The following is a 22,690-nucleotide window of genomic DNA, read 5'->3' as shown; positions in this document are numbered from 1 at the left end:
ATGCCGTCTCTACCTCCTGCCAGGAATTCACACCAGAGAAGGCAGGACTAGTTCTGGCTGGGCACAAACACCCTCTGCCTAAGAGATCAAAGGATTTTGGGATATAAATATTGGGGCCCAGACCCATGAACTTTATAATTATGTTGACTAAGAAGAAGAGCTGGAAAAGCTGTGAGGAATTACTACCACATTGCTGTGTGATTTGCTATGTTGGCCTGTAGTGGCTGCTTCTGTATTGGGCAGTAAAAGGACTGGACTGAACTTTCAGCATTATAATGTTGTGAGTTTCTCCAAGGGCTGGAAGTAGATCTTGTCCCCTGTTCAAAAAGTCTCAGGACCAGCAAAGACGTCAAGCTCTTCTGCCCTCAGCACTGGGGACTGTGTGCTTTGTGCTGCAACAGAAGGAAAGCAACCCAACGGCATCTACAACGCCGCTGCCGACTCCGTGTCCTGAAGGCACCCGCAGAGGGCACCGCCGCAATGCCGCACTGTGACCATGGTCTCACAAATGATCCTTGCTGATGCTGCCACTGAGCCACGAACTGTGGGCTCCGCACTCCGCACCGCCTCGCTTCACGACGACACCTTGGTATCCCCAACGATGATGCTCCACACCGAAATCTACGCCGCTGCTTGCACCGTGGTTACAGGGCACCGCTCATAAAGTTACACAACGGACCGCCCTCATCCCACACCGCGGCCTTGGCCTACCGACGCCAGCGCCATCAACTCTAGTTCGTCAGCCGACGACAGAGCTACAGCCATGACGATGCAGCTGCTTGCACCGTGACCTGCCAGCACTGCGACGAGCACCGCCTTCACCTTGCACCGCGACCCTGGTCTCACCAACTACGCCATATGACACAGCCACCAAGCCTCTGCTCCCAACGTGACCTGAGGGCACTGCTGCACATCGCACCACAGCACCCACTGCCTGCCGATACCAGCGTTCTTGACTCCAAAAGAGAGGAAATCGATCTGCAACGCTTGTGACATAGAGGGCTCCGACAAATCCTGCACAGACCTCCAGAACCAATGCATGCGGATGCCGTGCTTTCGGAAGCTCAATGATAGGTCTCTGACGCCCTGCATTTCTAAAAGGTAATGTTTTCGGGTCTTTCCGACACTGTAGCTGGCCCGCGACTCCGTGGTCAGCCAGAACTGTTTGGATTTGTTTGCTCACGACGCAGTGATAGCCCTGGACGGAAATATCAATAACAAGGAACTGTTTTTCAAGCATATTTTTCTAACAAAAGATTTTTAAGTATTGTATTGTGGCTTTTTCTTGTATTTGGTCTTATCTTAACTATATAAAATATTGGAGATTTTTCTAAACTGGGGTGGTGTCCGTTTGTAGTGCTTACAATGTATTACGGTTGGTTATGTGCAAATGCTTTACACACTGCCTCTAAGATAAGCATGACTGCTCGTGCCAAGCTCACAAGGGAGTGAGCAGGGGTTATTTTAGGAGTGTAACTCTCTTATCCTCACTAGAGTGGTGGGTCTGCCCAACTTTGGAACATGCCCTAGCTGATCAAAAGTCCAATTTTTAACAAAGGGCATTACACATGAAGGGGCATAGTAGCCTAGCTTTAGTGGCTTTTGCATGCGACAATATTAAATAGACGTTCATGGGGATAGGGCATTGCATACAAGGGCATGACACACACAGACTCAGACAATGCCACATATACTGGCCTTGTTTTGTTGCTGCCTCACATGCTTAAGAGTTAATTATATGACAATTAGTTCCTCCATGAATTGCATATTTGATTTACTTGTAAGTCCCTTATTCAGTCAACTACATATGAACAGGGCCTGTACATCAGAGCCTACTAGTGGGTCTGCAGCACTGATTGTGCCACCCATATGAGTAGCCCATTAAACTTAGACACTGCAGAGCCAGTGTTTGCAGTTTGAACTGCCATATTCAACTAACAAGTGAAACTGCTTGTCAGGCCTAAACCTTACTTTTTATGACACATAGGTAACCCCTAGGGTAGGCTAGGGACAGTACATGAGCAGGGTGAAGTGTGCTTAAAAGGTAGGACATGTACTTTAACCTTTATGTGTGCTGGTAGTGAAACACTATCAAATTCATTTTTCACTACTGCATGGGCAATCTATCCCATAGATTAGCATTAGAACCTCCTTGTAACATATTACAACAGTAACGTCCAAATGGGAAAAAGATAGGAAAAGTACGTTTGGTGTCTCTGGAATCGCAATTTAAAAATATATCTTTTAATGAAGTTGTGTTTTACATTGCAGGTCTGAAAATCCCACTTTTTAGGAAATTAAAACAACATATGATAGATGGAATGCTGGACAATGAAAACATGCAACCCCAATCACAGATTCGGGTTTTATCCATAATTGTTGTGCTCACCATGTTTTGACTCAGTCATTTGCATATCACTGGTCCTCATACAGACAGTCCAGCCCAATCTTCCAGGCTTCATTCTACCCGGACCAGAAACAAGCACCCTGAGACCGGTCTCGCTGTATCACCCCTCATCATCCAGACTATCTTAAATCCAATGACACAGTGAGCACGGGATCCAAGTCTGGGCATACCCTTCCTACTTAGGGTGACAAAAGCAAAAAAGGAACAAATGATGGATGGAATGCTGAACAATGCAAACATTCACCCATATTTGCATATCAGGGTTTAATCCATCGTTTTATTGCTCACCACACCACCCCATTTTGGACTCAGCCATATGCAAATCATGCTTGACCCCGGTCCTCATGGGAACAGTCCAGTCTAAACTGCAAGGCCAGGTCTTCCCTGGAGTGGATACAAGAATCCGGTCACCAGTTTCAGGGTATCACCCCTTATCAGCCAGGCTAGCTTAAATCCAGTCAGCACTGTACCCATGTCTGGGCGTACTTTTAAGTTTACATGTCCTGGTAGTGAAAAACTATCTTTTTTTTATTACAAAAAGGGCTATCTCTCTCACAGGTTAGCATTGGAGCTGCCTTGTAACATTTTACAATTCTAACTTCCAATTGTGAAAATATAAGAAAAGTAAGTTCAGTGTTTTTGGTCTCACAATCTAAAAATACATCTTTCAGTGAAGTTTGTTTTTGAATTGCAGGTCTGAAAATGCCACTTTTAGAAATGTGGCATTTTCTAACTTCAACCATTCTGTGCCTTCTACCTGTCTTTGGAATATACTTCTAAGTAGAGTGACTACAGGGCTTTGCGCAATTCCTCTAGACAGTCACACACAATAGGAGCTAAGGTGTGCACTTACATCCTGATGGCTCATCACCCAGCTGCTGATTTTTCCTGAGCTAAAGTGAGAGAGAGGAGCGAACACTTGCACCTGAATAGGGCTCTGCCTGTCCCCACACAAAGAGTTACACACAGCGCTGTAGTGAGTCTAAAGCTAGAGCAGAAAAGGACAGGATCTTTTGAACTATCAAGACCTCTCTTTGAATTCTCCCTACTTAAAAGGCTAAAACAGGTATACGTACTGGCGCACTGACACCATATACCACAGGAACGGAGGACATTCTGTCAGGAAGAAGCTGTGTCGGTCTGCTGCCGGCTGCTCCTTGCCTGGGAGAAAAAGAACTGATCTTGAATGTTTAGATCCTGCCTCTTCAAAGGTTCTCCAAGTGTTTGCCTCCTGTCTCAGGGAATATCAAAAACTTCACCTCATCTTGCTACCAGCACCTGGGCTCCTATACTGTGAGTCCTGCACTATTGAGAGATGCAACATGTCTGGCCTGGTCCCTTTTATTATTTGCTTGGTGCTGCAACCCAAGAAACCAATGCATCATACCGAAAAAAACATTGATGAGAACTGGCATATTTACCTGCAATCTCACTGCTTTGCCGCTGCCTGCACCAAAGCCATGGACTCATCTCACTGACCACTTGTAACTTACAATGCAGCACAGACTTTGAACATTCAGCGTCTTCACCTCACCTCTGTTGCATGAGCATTGGACACTGCTTCGCTGACGTCTGAAACATTTTGCTCCAAGATCCTGACTCATCCCCAGTCCTGTACATCTTTGTCTCAACACATTGCTTGTGTGCTGCATGCATTGCCTACAGCCCAGCGGTTTGACAATATGTCATCGGCCCGATGCACATCGCATCTTGACATTGACGCATCCATGTTAGTGCCCAAATTCAGAACGAGCACATCGCCTTAGACAGTCATGCATCCCATCCTTTGCTCATTGCATTATTATGCATCTTCAGTACTGTCAGTGGCTCTGAATGACTCCTGTATCCAGCCAGCACTCCATTGTGGTATGACTGAACGTTTGAATCTTCCCCGGTCAAGCGTGACCAGATAGCCCCATTTGGAGCTATTGATTTCTAAGCACTGCATTTGTGTTTATTCATGCACATTTTACAACTTGACTTGTGGATGTTGGATTTTATTGTTTTGGTCTTTTTTCACTCAGATAAATAGTGGCCATTTTTCTAAACTGGTGTGGAGTCCTGTTGTGGTATTTTCACTTTGTTACTGTGTTTGCACAAATTCTTAACAGCATTGCCTCTTTAGTTTAGCCTGCCTGCTCTGTGCCAAGCTACCAGAGGGTGAGATTAGGTATCTTTATAGTGTTTACTATACTTAGCCTGACTAGGATCGTTGATCCTGTTTGGACAGAGTGCATACCTCTGCCAACCAGAAACCCAATTTCTATCAGTGGCCTAAGTAAAAAATAAGTATCAGTACCACAGCATTCAAAGTAGGGTGCTGGCTGCTCACAAACCGTGCTGCCTACAGGTACATTTAAGGCAGTTTTAAACATTTCTGGAACAAGTGTTAATAATGTCCTGTGACAGTGCATTAAATATGAGAGTATTACAGATACTGGCCTAAGGATAGAGAATTACTTACTGATCCCCTATAGGTACTGGCCTAGCAATGCTGAGGATTCTTTACCATTGCAATACCAGTACTGAACAGGTGGGGTTGCCTTACATATGGGGGTACTGCCCTAATTATATTGTATGACATGTTGAGGTGTTGTGAATCATGGAATGAGACTAGTGCATTATAAACTAGGGCGTGATCAATATTGTATACTGACCTCGGGATGTTACATGACATGCTAGGACACTGAGGAATCTGACCTATGAATAGAGCTTCATGTACAAATCATTTTTTATACCAACCTTGTTTAGTGGCTTTACATACTAGGGCAATACAGATACTGGCCTACAGATAGTCAGGGATACACTTTTCTATACTGTGGCACCACTGATACTGGCCTGAGGTTGGTGCTTCACACACTGAGGAATTGTGGATACTGGCCTAGAGAAGAGTGATTTACAACCTGGCCTTAAAAATGCTGGCCTAAGGATGGTACTTTAGGAATTGTCCATACTAGTCCAGCTGGGGTGCTATACATGTGGGGACTTTGTGCCAATCGGACTGGTTACACTGCTTTAGCTCCAGAATTTAAAAGCTGGCCATTTATGGTACTCTACATATTGTGACACTATGATTACCGGCCTGGTAACAGTGCTTTAAGTAGTGGAGACTGGCATTTAACTATTGGAGTATTTCAATCTTTCTCCTTCAGAATTACCTGTGAAATCTATTGCTTTATGGAAAGATGTTTAATAGCTTTTTCATTTCTGCCTCTGTGAAGGCGATGATTTTGTGTTCCTAGTGCATAAGGCAGGTGGTGTTTACTAGTGAGACACGTGCATAATAATTATGATACATACAGGGCATTCCTACATGTGTATAACACTATGGGCTCAATTCACAAAGGGACTTACTTATAGGTTATGAGTGCTGAGGCTCCACTCCAAATGGCACTGCAGAGAGTGAATACTGTAGAGATTCCTCCCTGAGTGCAGAGACTTTGCCATGAAGAGGAAACTCTACGCTCATAACTTTTCTACACATTAGTCCCTTTGTGAGTAGGGCCCTCTATGCTCTTTACAGAATCTTTTTGACTCCATAACCCATTAAGCATAGCGGTATGTAGATGGTGCTTTGTTGCTTACATGTTAGAATAAACAGCGAACTGTGGCTGAATGCACATTTGAAGAGTAACTGCCTTATGTCCATGGAACCAATGTAATTTAATTGCAATGGAATCCTTTCAGTATCAGTGTGTCAAAAAGGCAAAAAAGCTAGACCATTTTGCAGTAGAATGCACAAAATCTGCCTTTAATCATTTAACTCGGTATATGATTAGTCATTCCTTGTCGCATAATTCAGTCAATCTGGCCACTTATTTTGGTCCTCCCCTGTCAAATAGTTCAGTAACTTTGGTATTATGTTTCAATACAATAATCCACTTATTTTGTGTTAGAAATGGGGGTCTCTAGTTGGCAGTCATTTCCACCGAGTCCAAGTAGGGAATTTTCCTTCTAGTCCGGGTAATAGGATTACACAGCTAAAAAAATCCTGCTCATCCCCTTAGTAGCTCAGCACAAGAAGTCAGGCTTATTTCAGAGGCAATGTGTAAGGTATTTGTACAAAACACCCACAGTAACACAGTGAAAACACTACAAAACGGACACTACACCAGTGTAAAATAATAGCTAATATGTATCTTATCAAAGCAGGACCAAAATGACAAAAATCCAACTTACACAAGCAAGGATATGACTTTCTTAAAAATATCTCAAAAGTACAGGTCCTTAAATTCAATATTGCCAACCTGGGCTATTGCAACATCATGATCAAAAACACCCACACTTCAGTCTGACCTCAATGGAGATGAGGTCAGGCTACAGCATCAGGGAAGATCCGCAAACAGTACCTGGGAGTTGAAGAGGCAGCAAGGACCTTGCAGTAATTTGTAGCCATGAGGCATGGCTTGAGTCATGAGGCATTGATGCTGCTTGTTCATGCAGAAGTTGGTGAGTACTTGAGGTGACACGTGTTGCTGGTCCCACTCTGAGATTGAACTCTGGAGTGGTGATGTCAGCAGTATAGGGGCTAAGGTGTCATCGCAGGAGGTGCATAGTGCACTTCGTGATATTGTGTCCATGGCTTTGGTGTTGTCAGCGGTGCTGCATTTGTGCAGCACTGTCGTCAGTTGACACGTACTTCTCACAAAGCAGTGACTCCTGTTCAGGCAGTGGTGTCGGGAAACAATGTTAGAGTCAATGGCACTGTTGTTGGCAGAACATAGGCTGCGGTGTCATCGAGGGCGTCAACCACAGCTACAGTGCGGCAGTGGAGTCATTGACGGCATGAAGCGTCGCTGGGGTGAGACCAGAGCTGCAGTGTTGAAGTCGTGTTCACGGCTATGGTGCAGGCAGCTATGTGAATGACAATGTGAAGCATTATCGCCGGTGAAACGAGGGCTGCGGTGTCATCGAGATCAGTGCTGCGCTCACCTAGCGAGCTTTGACTAAGGTGTTGGTGCAGGCAGCAGCATCAGTGATGGCATCAGGAATGTTTTTCTAGAGATTAGAGCCCAGCAAACACCTCCAGTGGTCCAGCATTAGCACCAACTGGCAGTTTCAGGACTCCCAGCAATGGAGTCCAGGTGCTTTAGGTGAAGTCTTTCATGACCATGAGACTTCCAATGGAGGCAAGTGCACAAAAACCCTTGCAGAAACTTGATACTCAGAAATACAGAAAGCAAAGTCAAGTCCTTTTCCTTTACAAAGCAGAAGCAGCAACTGCAGGCCAACCTAGCAAAGCAATGCACAGCAAAGAGGCAGTACAACCCCTTACAGCTCTTCTCACTGGCAGAGATCCTCTCGTTCCAGAAGTGTTCTAAAAATCTGGAGTTAAAAGTCCAATATTTATACCCACTTTGACCTTTGAAGTAGGCTTTTTTCAATGGATTGGATTTGTAGTCCACAAGTTCTTCTCCTGCCTGTCGTGGCTCCAGACACACACCAGAGGGGTGAGGACAGCATTGTGAAAGGCCAGACACAGCCCTATTCAGGTGTATGTGACAATTCCTCCTACCACTCAAGCTCAGGAAAGCCCATCAGGGGAGCCCCACAAGTGCGCAATCCAAAATGGTGTCTCTCTAGTTAGCTCCAAATTACCTGTCTTATCTATGAGTTTAAATGAGACAAAATACAGGAATTTGAATCTTCCTGCCTTCAACATCACTTACCTAACCTAAGGAGAGCATTTGAGAGGATTTCCTGGTGATTTCGACCACTCTGGACCACGTCAAGCTGCAGTTTTCTTTTCACCAAGACTTCCTTCAGCCTGCTGCAGGATTCCTGTCAGAGAGACGGATTTCTGTATCAAGAGCGGGCGCTTCTTCGGCCTTGGTTTCCTTCCATAGGTAGTTTTAGCTGTGGCACTGGTTTGAACTACTTTTCTTAACTTTTACTGTAACTTTGACAATCTTGCCTGGGTGTACTTATTTTTTTAATAAATCTACAGGAAATAAACACAAAAAACGATTTCTCCTACTCCTTTAAAATGAAAAATGGTTGATTCATCTGAACCCTCCCTCATCACTATACTGGAGGAATTAATGGTTGTCAGATCAAATGCTGACAATATTGCCACGGAAATTAAAAAAATTGAGGAAAGACATGGCCAGTCTTTCAATGAAGGTTGCAGATATTGAGATCAAGCTCCAGGATGTTATTACCAAAAAAGATAACTTATTGCCAATGGTTAAAAAATCCCCTTCATAAATACCAGATTACTTGAATTGGAGAACAGGAACAGGCAATATAACTTACAGATTTTTAATTTGCCAGAAGATATTGAAGGCAATGATTGCAGGCTTTATTTAGAGAATCTGCTACCTAATTTGTTGAATCTGAACTGAGATTGATAAAGCCTATTGTATTCTGTCTCACCGTAAACCAGGTCAAACTAAACCCAGGCAAGTCATCTTCAAAGTTTTACGCCACCTTCACCTTGTTCTTATCGGGAATGCATCTTGTGAGATTCCTTCTCTCCTGGTCAATGGCTCGAAGATTTTCAACCATCAAGACTTCACCAAAGAGACGGTTGCGATGTGGAGATATTTTGCGTTTCTGGACAACCACTCTCTTCATTCAATGGATACGCATGACTCCCTAACCTAAGATTATTCTATTAGTACTTTTAATTTATGATTTAGTAGTGCTATGATAACTCGCAGGTATATTCATTGTTCAACCAGTGATACTCTTGTTGGTATTATGATAGTCCTATTAGTACAGGTGGACTATCCTCATCCTTTATCTCTTCTTGGATGCACGTGTGTGTCCCCTCATTGTATATGTATGTTCCTTCCTATCTTCTATATATATTTGATTTTTTGCTTTCTGTTCTCTATGTCTATTTGCTACTCCTCTGTCTTTCCCCACTATTATCTGCGGTTTATGTAACTCCTCCACTCTTTTTCTATCTTCCTTCTTTTCGCCTCATGAACTCTAAATAGTTCTCCTAAAGTTAACATTGTTTCACTAAATGTCAAAGTTTTACGTCATCCAGTTAAAAGATTGAATATTTTAGATTATTAACATAGGCACAGAGCTGATATTTGTTTGCTACACAAAACCCACGTTGATGACACTGTTTTAACATAATGCAAAATAAATGGCTTGGCCAGACTATTTCCTCCCCTGCGCAAGGTAAGAAGATTGGTGTGGCAATTCTGTTCTCAAAAAATCTTCAACTACAAGTTCTATACAAAAAATCTGATGCAGATGGTAGATTTCTTTTGGTCAAAGTTAAAATTGGAGATATTATTTTACACCTTATTAATCTATATGGACCAAGAGCAGATGACCCTAATTTTTGGTCTAATGTTACTTTTGAAATTCTTAATCTTGGGAAAGTTTCCTTAGTTTTGGGGGGGAGGGGGGATTTTAATTTGATTACTGACCGTCTTTTAGATAGACTTTTCTCGACCAAATATGATCATCCCAAAGCATTTCATTCTCTCAGAACCTTATTTAAAAACACCAAATTGGTTAAAATTTGGAGACCACATTTCCCCATTCAAAATGAATTCACCTTTTTCTCCAATCCACATAGTTCTCACTCATGATTACATTATGTTAGTGCCTAGAGATTTAGTGAACAATATATCTTGACCTGCTATTGATGATTTTGCTTCATTTACAAACAGATGATTTTTCTGTTTCTCATTCCAGTTGGCACAAGAATGTTGATAATGTTTTACATGTTACTCATATAGATACTATCTTAAAAGCTATCCATGAATATTGTTTGCATTACCTTGATGAGTTTACCTCCCCTATTGTCAAATGGGATGCTTTTTAAAGCTTATTTAAGAGGAATTGTTATTTTCATAATGGCACATGAAAATAAATCTTTAACACCAAATTATTACATCTTGAAAAGCAGAATGATTGTTTATCTCTACACACAATCTTGTTTTTAAGAGTAAGAGAGCTGCTATACAGATTGCAAACCAAGGAGCTAAATTTGCTTTTAATGCCAACAAGTCAGGAAAACCCTTAGCTGATTATCTCTGTATCAAGAAAGATAAAATCAAATTCATGCTATCCATAGGCACAATGGTACCATTGCTATATCTACCCCAGACATTATAGAGGAATTTCTTAAATGTGACTCTTCTCTGTACAGTAGCCCAAGCCTTTTAGATTCTCAAACTATTGATACATTTTTAACCTCAGCCAATTTACCTCAACTCTCCAAACCTGATACAATCAAATTAGATAACCCTAACAGAGTAAATAAACTTTTATTAGCTTAAGCCTAAAAAATCTCCTGGCCCTGATGGTATTCCTGTGTATTCTTATAAAACCTTTGCTGACACTCATATTCCTCACCTACATCACCTATTCACTACATTTGCTCAATCTCGTGGGCTTGTTAGCTCTTTTACGGAGGCATTATTTAAAGTCTTACCTAAACCAGATAAAGACCATACCAAAATTTCAAATTATCATCCTATTTCTCTGATCAACCAGGATTGTAAAATGTATGCAAACATCCTTGCCACCATATTAGCTAGAGTTTTATCATCCCTTGTTCATATAGATTAATCTGGTTTTATGTCAAAATGTTTCTCTGTCAATAACACAAGACTCCTTTTTCATGTCGTGGATAAGGCCTCTACCCTTACCTCTCCTGCTGGTTTACTAGCCTTAGATGCAGAGAAAGCGTTTGATGAGGTTCACTGACGATTTCTTCTTCGAACGCTCTCTTTTTTAATTTTGGTAATAGTTTTATAAAAATGATATCGACTTTATATGGCTCCCCTTCAGCCCGATAATTTATTAATGGTCAATTTTCAAATCCCTTTCCTTTTTATAGAGGAACCAGACAAGAATGCCCCTTTTCACCTCTTCTTTTTTTACTGGCAATAGAACCTTTTCTCTCACGTAATCAGAATTCTGTTGATATTGAAGGAATTATGCTAGTTGATGTTAACATTAAAACATCTGCCTATGCAGATGAGGTCTTTATATATCTTAGCAACCCAACTACTTCTCTACCGGCGGTTTTAGATGTCATACGTAATTATTCCACTGTTTCTGGTTACACTCAGAATTTCTTCCCCTACAAGTACATTGTACACCCTCAGTACTTGACATTACTGAAAATATTTGACAAAAAGAGAAAATTAAATATTTAGGTATACTCCTTTCACTTCCTTTAAAACACTCTGTTACTCTCAATTGTGAATCTTAATTTACCAAAATCACAGAAAGAATTTGTCAATGGTCCACTCTGCATTTATCATGGTGGGGGGAAACTTGAAACCATTAAAATGGTATTAGCTCCAATTATTTTATATACCTTATTGATGATCCATATTAAATTCCCCCTCTCAGTTTACAGAACATTTGATAAGCTTATTTCTAAATGCATATGGAATAATAAAAAAAACTTGCGTTGCTTACACTTGGCTTAAGCTATCTAAACTGAATGGAGGAATTGGTATGCCTGATTTCTTCCAGTATCAAAAACACATTTATTTTAAAACAGGGCTCACTTTGGTTCTCGTGCTTGGACCCTAATTATTCCCCTAAATAGTTAATGATTGGGCACAATATAACTTCGCCATTTCCTCTCCCATCACTTTCATCCATGTCTAATTCCAATAAACTATTTATATCCTCCCCATCATTGCATCCACTAAACTGATTATAACTAATGTCGATGCTTCCTTTTCATCACGTATATCAGACTCTACGATGATTTCCCTTTGGCACAATGCTACATTGAAATATAATCGTACAATTGCATTTTGGAAAATATGGATTTCGGCTGGTATTTTCTTTCTTCAAGATATTTATGAAGATACTGTTTTACTATCTTTTTCTGAACTACAAGCCAGATTCATGTTACCCAGTACTGAAGCAACTAAGTATGAACTTTGTAACACACTGCTTAACACCTTTCCGATTGGGTACCCCAAATTAAGACTCTAGATTCAATACATTTTATTAAAGCATTTTCTGCTTCCCAACATACTGTCTCCAAATTTTATAAACAATGTTATTGTACAAATGCTACTAACCTTACCTTTTTATCCAATTTTTTTAATACAGAACTTTCCTTGAATCTTTCTTTAAAAGAATGGAGAAAAATTTGGTCTATCAATATCTCAGGTTGGTTTCCTGTATCATAATCCCAAACTGACGCCTTTATTTTGTTAAATTATCTACGGACTTCCTATACATTATTTAAGGCTAAACTTATAGACTCCCCACTTTGTTGAAACTGCAAATGTTATGATGGTACCTTGAAATATATGCTTTTTGAATGTAATATAATAGCTAGATCCTGGACAATGTTTGGGATATTATTGTTTAAATACTTCCTATTTCTGACAGTCTTACTTATAGCATCCTTGTTGGTAAATCTTATGTTCTATCATCCACCTTACTGAAACCTCAATCTCATGTTTTTAATCTCCTTATCTCTACCACTATTAAATGCATTACTTCTAATTGGAAATCATCAGAAACAATATCAATCCATGTATAGTCATCATATGTTATTTTTTATCAGATCTGGTGCTCAATTATCTTAGAAGGGACCATTAAAAAATACTTTGTCTTTTCAACAGTTATGGAAACCAATTACAAATTATAATAAAATGTATTTAGAGAATGTTTAGTAACACGAATTGCTTCGGTTAACAGTTATGTATAACTACTGCTTTGAGGAGTAGCCTTGTGTGTTCTCATTTGACTGCTTTTATGACAATGGTAAACATTTTTGGTATATGGATATTGATAAGATAATATTTTATTAGTAGTACTATTTTATTACATATACCAACACACTATCCTTTTTTGTTAGTCATGTCTACAAAAAAACCTAATAAAATATTTTGAACCCAAAGGAAGGCCCATCAGCCTGGTGATGGGCAATCAGAATATACAGGGCACAAATCAACTCCCTTTGTGTGATTGTCTAGAGTGAATGGGCACACAGGTCTCTGTCAGTACAAATCAAAAGTTGATTCCACAGGCAAACAGAGGCATAGGATGGTTACACAAGGAAATGCCCACTTTCAAAAAGTGACATTTTCAAACACACAATTTAAAAATCATATTCACAAAAACATGTGTTTGGCAGAACCAGTTCTGAGTTTAGAGAGCCTAAACTCCAAATCTCTAGCTTTCCCCAATTGAAAATTACACTTGTAAAATGATACAGGTCAGCGTTAATGATAACCACCAATGGGAGAGCTTGTTATTACAATAGAAAAAACTACATTTGCAGTATTTCACTTTCAGGACATGAAAGACACACCAGTACATTCCCTACCTTTCAACTATAGTGCACCCTGCCCATTGGGATACCATGGGTCTGCCTTAGGGGTGCCCTGCATCTCGTAAAAGGGAAGGGATGGGTCTGGCAAGTGGTTTCACATGCCAGGTCAACATGGCAGTTAAAACCTGCATCACAGGCACTGCAATTGCTACTCATGTGAATGGCAGAACCAGTGTTTCAGGTCCACTAGTAGCATTTGATTTACAGGCCCTGGGTACGCACAGTGCACTTACTAGGGATTATCAGTGAATAAAATATACCAATAATGGATAAAACAATTACCAGTACATTTTAGACACAGAGCCTATGCACTTTAGTCACTGATCAGCAGTGGAAAAATACCCAGAGTCCTGCAGCCAACAAAACAGTTCACAAAAGGAAAACGTTTTGGGGATGAACCTGCAAAAAGGGCCAGGTCCAACATTTTGCATAAATGAAACTAACAAAAGTAATCAAAAGAACCCAATTTCATATTTGGGTGTTTTATGTAATGTCACCTGCCACCTTGTATCTGCTTAGGAGGGTGTTGTGATACAGCCTATATACATAAATACAAGCTGACGATCACTGGACATAGTAATCGTAACATTATTCAGCAGATGGTATCTTGTGTAGCAGATGCGCTACCTCTACCTCTCTCTATCTCTCTGTCTCTTTCTACACCCCCTAAATGTAATTTACTCTCTCCTGAATCCCACACATGCTGTATAAGCCCACCACGAGACATGCTCTTGTGATGCATCTTCAATTCAACATGTTACCGCACCACATATGCATAGAATGCATGCTGTAAGCTGCCCTACTTGAAATGAAGTCCCTTCATGTGAACAAATGCATTTTCACCCCTTGTTCCGTACTGCATTTCTCTTTTCAAAAAGCAGATTCCACCTCCTACCCAGGCCTATAATATAAACTAGCAGCCCATCCCGACTTTGTCCTGGTATGAATTGCTGCCGGCCAGTAGTATATTGTTTTGTAGGATTTCGTTTTGATAGCATTTCTTATCTGTGACAGGCCTGTGAAACGCTCCGATTCACAGTGCACTGCTGATGCACTTAAGAGTGCGCGTTCAGTAGTGTGTCAACTCGAGTTTCCCTACTTTATTTTTCCTTGCAATACTATATAGCGCAAAGTCGACAACATGGCATGAGCACAATTTACATTACAGAAGAACACATTAATTTGTGGTAGGCACGGGGAGACAAAGCGATTTGCCTGGAATCATAGGATGTTGAGCTGATGCCGAGATTCGAACGTAGCTCCCCAGCTCTAAAGTTCGCAATTCTAGAACTTGTGGTGGGAGGTGTGTCTAAAAGTGTATGTCGGTGCTGGCCATCAATGAGAGAGACCTGTGCATTTTTCAAATGGGTGGTGAAAAAATATGAGTATGTTGCTGGAGATGTGGGCCGCCGTGCCACCAATGTACTTACCGGGGGAGGGTAAACACTCATTATTCCGCAACTTTCTTTCCGCTTACCATCACTCCGCATACTTTCATTAGGAAAGTACCATGACTCCGCAATGCCATTGTAACGCATAGAATTACTTTTTATATGCTTTTACCACGCAGACATTTACAACAAAATTCGTTGTAAATGCATGAATGGTAAAAGCATGTTTTTTATGTTTGGATAAGGTAAGTATGGGTATAGGGCTATATGCTTTGGGGTACTGAAGTATGTGTTTTGGGGTGTTTGGGTATTTTAAGGTTTCAGATATAGTTTTGGGTTATGGGGTACAGGGGTAGTTTTTGGGTTTAGGGATAGGTATGGGTTTTGGTGTACAGGGGTATTTTTAGGGTTCAGGGCTAGGTTTGGGTTTTGGGGTATAGGGGTATTTTTAGGGTTCAGGGGTAGGTTTGGGTTTTGGGGTACAGGGGTATTTTAAGGGTTCAGGGCTAGGTTTGGGTTTTGGGGTACAGGGGTATTTTAGGGTTCAGGGGTAGGTTTGGGTTTTGAGGTACAGGGGTATTTATAGGGTTCAGGGCTAGGTTTGGGTATTTGGGGTTCAGGGGTATTTTTAGGGTTTAGGGATAGGTTTGGGTTTTGGGGTACAGGGTATATTTATAGGGTTAAGATGGGTTACTGTTTAAGGGTGTTGGGGTACTTTGATTTAATTAGATTTGATTTGATTTGATTATCATATTTCTAAAGCGCACGATTGCCCAAGGGCGTCTTGGCACTAAAAATGACTTAAGACTGCCAGTAATGTTAAAAAGGTGGGTAGGACCAGAACGCTAACGGTTAGTTTGGATAAGTTATTTTGAGAAGAGCCATGTTTTTGAAGACTTTCGGAAGGATAGCAGTGATGGGCTATTTTTTATTACCACTGGTATCTGTGGTAATAAGATTGCTGTGTGCAGATCAAAACTTCTCCCCCCCCCATCTAAGTTGTTTGAATCAGGGGGTTTCAAGTAGCATGGCACTACTGGACCTGAGGGTCCTCGGAGTGTCATAATGTCTAAGATTATGTTTCAGAAAATGGGGACCTGACTCGTGGATAGCCTTATATGCCAGGCATGCTGACTTAAAATGAATTCTCTTCTCCACTGTTAACCAATGGAGACTACTCAATCTGTGAGCCACCGGCTCAAATCAGGGTATTTCCAAGACTAGCCTGGCTGCCGCATTCTGAAGGCGTTGAAGCTTTAGTAATGGCTCTTTTTGAAGCCCTGCATACAGAGCATTTCCATAATCAATTTTCGATAATGCCAGCATAGTTACAAGTATTCTCCTTGTGTCTAGAGGGACAAATGGCAGGAGCTTTCTTATCAGCTTAAGAGTGTACCATAACGATGAGGAGAGTTTACTGAGCTGGGCCTTAAAATTTAGTTTGGAATCAAACATGAACCCAAGGTTCCGTACGCTATTTACCGGTGATGGTCAGTCACCCAGAGTATCAGGCCACTAATCTGGTGACCAAATACTGTGTTCAGCCCCCAGCAGCAGGACCTCAGATTTGTCCCCATTTAATTTTAAGCTGTTCATCTGCATCCAGCGGCTAACCTGGCTCATACAAAGCCTAAATCTACTTGCTGTCTCGCCTGTGTTATTCGAGATAGACAGCACTATTTGGGTGTCTTCAGCGTAGGATATAGGGAGAAAACACTAGTTCCTAATGGTGTTTGCCAGAGGGGCCACATATAAATTAAAAAGTGTCGGCTTTTAAGGAGTAAGGTTGGGTTATGAATATGGGGTACAGGTGTATTTAAAGGGAGCAGGGTGAGATTAGTATTTTAAAGTGTAAAGGGTAAAAAAAAAAAAATTATAAATAAACAAAATATAAATAATGCAATTTAAAAGAATAAATGTTTTAATTAAATTTAAAAAATGTGTGTATATATATATATATATATTCACTGAAAAAACCATAGGTTTGACACCAGTTATAGCTGACTGGAAATTTTACTGACATAAAACCATTGACATTCCCACGTTATAGTTAGTTGGACTCACTATAACCTGCGCGCCTGCAATGCACTGCTGATGACATCATATATTACATCACTCATGACATGGTCAGTGACATCACTCATGACATCACTGATGACACCATTCAGTTATGGCTGAGATACCCGCCACCCCCTCTCAACACGATCCCCAAAAGAAGGGAAACCGGAAACAGTTCTTCAAAGTTTTTGGATGTGGGAGGGAGTGACCCTCCCGCGGCCGTATTTATTAAAACAAAAAATTAAACATTAAACGTTTCATATTATGTACAATTTCATTATCACATTTGCGATGTTTGGCTAATCTTAACATATTCTCTAATACAGAGGTTCTCCTAGCTGAACTAGCATCCTACAGAAACATTCTCTATAAACACTGAAATTGTACATCCTAACGTTTAAGGGCCAACGGCAAGGTCATAACCGGTGTCAAGATCCCTAACCAGACTTACCCCTCCCACTTGGGAAGGGCGACAGCACAGAGGCTTACCTCAAGTGCAACTACTAACAATTTCCCTTGACTTGTCGGGGGCACTTAAGACTCGACGCCATTTAAAGGTCGTTCGAATACTTGTGTGTGGTATCTAGAAGGTATCGTGGACCTCCCCCCACCCCACACAACTTACCGCATCTGCCGTCGCAGATGACCCTGGCCCCGGGAAATTCCTCAGGAGGGGGCTGTAACCCCTCCTACACAGGAAGGGGCCTTGACCGCCTTTCCTTAACTTCCGGCGACCCGCCCTTAGACGGGACCGCCTCCCCATTGAGGGGCCAATGGCCACCTCCCCCGAGCGCTCCCATCCGTGTTGGGTGACGCCCACTCATAGGGATCTACCAATTAGTGCTCACCGATCATGACCTTACCGCCTACCAAAAAAAATAAATACGACAATTCGAACTTATGAAAACATTGGTCGCTACGACCGAAAGAGCATGCTCAAAAAGCAACACTACATCAAGTCCTTTTAATCGTAACAACCTAAATGATATTCACCATACTTTATTATGAAAAACAACAAAACTGATACTTTCACAACCTGTAAACGAAAAAGGAAGAACATACTTAGAAAATCCACTTTATTGCACAACAACTTGCTGTCCTCAGGGGCTGGTGGGTGGGTCAAAATTGGCTCTTTGTTCTGTCCCGAGCTCACGTGTAGCGAGGAGGTGCAGCTTCGGAGCACAAGAACAAGAGGACGTCTTCCGGCCTTGCGTCTCCTTTTATCCGTCTTCAGGGCGGGCGTAAACCCGCCCCTGCCCGTCCCGAGGGCGTGGCTGGCTGCGTCAGTGTCTAGGCCAGCCCACTCTAGGGCGGGAACAGGCGCGCCCCGGCTACGCCGCTTCGGGCATACCAGCCGAGACGCGCCTCCCGCCCAAAAATGGCTTCCCGGGGGGATCGAGGCACTCCGCCATACGTTCGGGGGGACCGAGTGGTCGCCCCTTTCCATATGGCTGAGATACCCGCCACCCCCTCTCAACACGATCCCCAAAAGAAGGGAAACCGGAAACAGTTCTTCAAAGTTTTTGGATGTGGGAGGGAGTGACCCTCCCGCGGCCGTATTTATTAAAACAAAAAATTAAACATTAAACGTTTCATATTATGTACAATTTCATTATCACATTTGCGATGTTTGGCTAATCTTAACATATTCTCTAATACAGAGGTTCTCCTAGCCGAACTAGCATCCTACAGAAACATTCTCTATAAACACTGAAATTGTACATCCTAACGTTTAAGGGCCAACGGCAAGGTCATAACCGGTGTCAAGATCCCTAACCAGACTTACCCCTCCCACTTGGGAAGGGCGACAGCACAGAGGCTTACCTCAAGTGCAACTACTAACAATTTCCCTTGACTTGTCGGGGGCACTTAAGACTCGACGCCATTTAAAGGTCGTTCGAATACTTGTGTGTGGTATCTAGAAGGTATCGTGGACCTCCCCCCACCCCACACAACTTACCGCATCTGCCGTCGCAGATGACCCTGGCCCCGGGAAATTCCTCAGGAGGGGGCTGTAACCCCTCCTACACAGGAAGGGGCCTTGACCGCCTTTCCTTAACTTCCGGCGACCCGCCCTTAGACGGGACCGCCTCCCCATTGAGGGGCCAATGGCCACCTCCCCCGAGCGCTCCCATCCGTGTTGGGTGACGCCCACTCATAGGGATCTACCAATTAGTGCTCACCGATCATGACCTTACCGCCACAGGTCCGGATAGTTGACCGGCTATCCGGACCCCCCACCAAACTCCTACCTAAAGGTCATGTTTTAACGATTTTAACCAAGCTAGGAAGTCACCTATGAGTAACTCATTGCCCACCCTCGACAAATGCACACCATCCCGCAAATACATACTGTCATCATTAATACAACTATGCGAGATCGAATGTAATGTCTTGGAACGGAACAACCGACTCACTTTGTTATTCAATTTTTTAACGGAATGATTCAAAGCAGGGATCGAGATAGCCCCCCGCCACACTTTTCGTGGGATCATATGAGACCACGCAATTGTACACCCCGGAACTCTCCTTGCTAACCAACTTACCGTGGAAAGCATAGCCTCCAGGAGAAGTCGTCTACCGGTGGTGACTAGATCATTGCCCCCCAAATGTACTATGACTATGGACGGCGGTGACCTCATCCGCTCTAACAAACCCTCAAAAAATGCCTGAAACTGGTCAATACAGAGACCGCCCCTTCCGTAGAAGGACACTCTGTACCCGTATTCCCCAGGTACGTGAATCATATCACCTGCTTTGAATACGTCTGCGGCCCGTCTCACGTATGAGTGGCCTACGACCCACACCTCCTTTCTCTCAGCCGGTGATGTGTGACCGCTGGCCTGGTGTTGGGTCAACTGCACAGTCCGCCCTGCCGCGTAGGCTTGCGTAACTGAAAACAAACAAAAGACAAGAAGCGTGAGTACATGATTACAGCTTCACAACATGTGCAATCGCACATACCTCTTATAACAATTGGAGGACCAACGCCCCACCCGTTTCACTTGTTCTACATTGAGACCCCTGGCTGTAGCTTCTGTGGCAGCCCCTATACGAAAGGAATGGGTCCCAAATTCACCCGGGTCCAAGCCCGCTGCGGCAATGGCCATTGCAAGCACCCGCTGAAACTGAAACCTCGTCAGCGGGGTGGCGTCTACATGCCTCAACAATGTCCCCCCCCATGATGCCACCCTTCGTGCTAGGTAATCTTCTAAGCACTGAACCGGACACATGGATGACTCGGGGATCCTGCGAATGATCGTGCAGTCCCCCCTCCCATCTTGGTCAGTCTTGGACCTGAGAAAGGAGACAATCATCGCATCACCCCTGATCTGAACCTGCTCCCTGCACAAGCCCCCCGTCACATCCCGTTTGTTCCTTGCAACTAGCTCACTAACTCTCATAGCCCCGTGAAATGCCAGCATAAATGCAGTCCGGAACAAACAGGTCTCGAACGGGGACGAGCATGTGTTAGGGAGTGTGGTCAGCAACTGGGACAACCTGTCTAGACCTATCGGTCGTCTTACGTCTACTCTGCGTCATTCTCTTTTCGCCTTTCCTGGGCATCTTCTTCGACGAAGTATCTGGAAGACAAAGAAAAAGATCAAAACGCTCAAAATTGGCTCTTTGTTCTGTCCCGAGCTCACGTGTAGCGAGGAGGTGCAGCTTCGGAGCACAAGAACAAGAGGACGTCTTCCGGCCTTGCGTCTCCTTTTATCCGTCTTCAGGGCGGGCGTAAACCCGCCCCTGCCCGTCCCGAGGGCGTGGCTGGCTGCGTCAGTGTCTAGGCCAGCCCACTCTAGGGCGGGAACAGGCGCGCCCCGGCTATGCCGCTTCGGGCATACCAGCCGAGACGCGCCTCCCGCCCAAAAATGGCTTCCCGGGGGGATCGAGGCACTCCGCCATACGTTCGGGGGGACCGAGTGGTCGCCCCTTTCCAGAATGTGTGTCTTTCTGAAAAATACATATGTTTTATATATGTATATGTAAAGGTTGATGGAAGAATAAATGTTTAAATAAGTGTCTAAATGGATGTTTTTTTTTTTAATGATTGGTTAACTGGCTTATTAAGTGTATCTTAGTGAATACATATATTAGCGAGTAATGTTTAAATATTTAAATATATGTATCAGTGTTTCACTTTGTGTATAAGTTGCTGCATGGGTTGGTGAGTAGCTACATGTGTGTGTATATGGGTTATTATATGTTTTTTTTAGTATCAGTATGAGTGTCTGTATGGTTTGGTGGGGGTATTACTTAGCACATAGATACATCAATGACTGAATCACTGTTTGTCTGTGTTTTGAAGACAGCATATGTGCAGGACTGTATGGGTGGATGAGTGTGTATGTGTGTGTGTTAGTGAGTGAATGACTGTCTCACTAGTGTCTTTATCAGTAACTGCATATGTTTTAATCTAGTATATGTGAGTATTGATGTATATAAGTGAGTATATGTGAGAGTGAGAGATTGTAAGAGTTCCTGTTTAAATAAGTATGTGTTTCTATAAGTGATTGTTTAAGAGAGTAAGTATGTGTAAGTTTCCTTAGAAGTAAGGTGGTAGTGTGTGTATAGCTGTATATGCAAATAAATGGATGTTCAATAGTTTATTTGCATGTGTGAGTTTGTGTGTGAGTAACTTTTGGATGACTGTCGGTGTGTAACAGGATGTATAGGTGTATCACTACATATGATGAGTGAGTATATGTATGAGTGACTATATTGAACTGTTGGTGAATGAGTGGATGTGTATATAGATGGTGGAATCACTGAATTGGTTGTTGTAACTGGTATGGGTATCTCCATTTTTTAGAAAATTTTAGTTTCTATTTTTGAATATGTGTTTCAAGGGTTACATTACACTGAAAGGAGGTCTGTCACTCTGTCACAAGGATGGTGTCATCAGTGATGTCATGAGTGATGTCACTGACCATATCATGAGTGATGTAATATGTGACGTCATCAGCAGTGCATTGCAGGCTCGCAAGTTATAGTGAGTCCAACTAACTATAACGTGGGAATTTCAATGGTTTTATGTCAGTAAAATTTCCAGCTAACTATAACTGGTGTGAAACCTATGGTTTTTTCAGTGAATTTAATAGGTTTTTAAAATGCTAATTCCTAACTATAACTGGTCTGAAACCTATGGTTTTTTCAGTGAATTTCATAGGTCTTGTAGATGCTAATTCCTAACTTCAGTGAATTTCAAAGGTTTTTTAATAGCAAATTTCTATTGCTATGAAATATAATATTTTTTATAATGAATCCTATATTGTATATTTATGTAATGTATGTTGTTCATGTTTATTTTTTATTTTTATTTTTTTTTGCCCTGGAGCGCTCCCGGTGTGCGTACCGGTGAGTGCACCGGTAAGCGCTATTGCCGCGAACGAAAACATCATCGTGACGTATCGCGTAGCCGCGTGATGCGTCTTATGACGCACGGCGTAAGCGCACCCGGAAGCGCCCGAGCGCATACGATCGTGCTTACGCTACGCGCCCCGGGGCACGTAGCGTAAGCGCGTCGGTTCATGTGACCTGAAAATA

The sequence above is a fragment of the Lissotriton vulgaris genome, chromosome 7 (genome assembly GCF_964263255.1).
Source record: "Lissotriton vulgaris chromosome 7, aLisVul1.2, whole genome shotgun sequence".
Classification (NCBI taxonomy): Eukaryota; Metazoa; Chordata; class Amphibia; order Caudata; family Salamandridae; genus Lissotriton; species Lissotriton vulgaris.
This window is presented reverse-complemented; position numbering follows the sequence as displayed.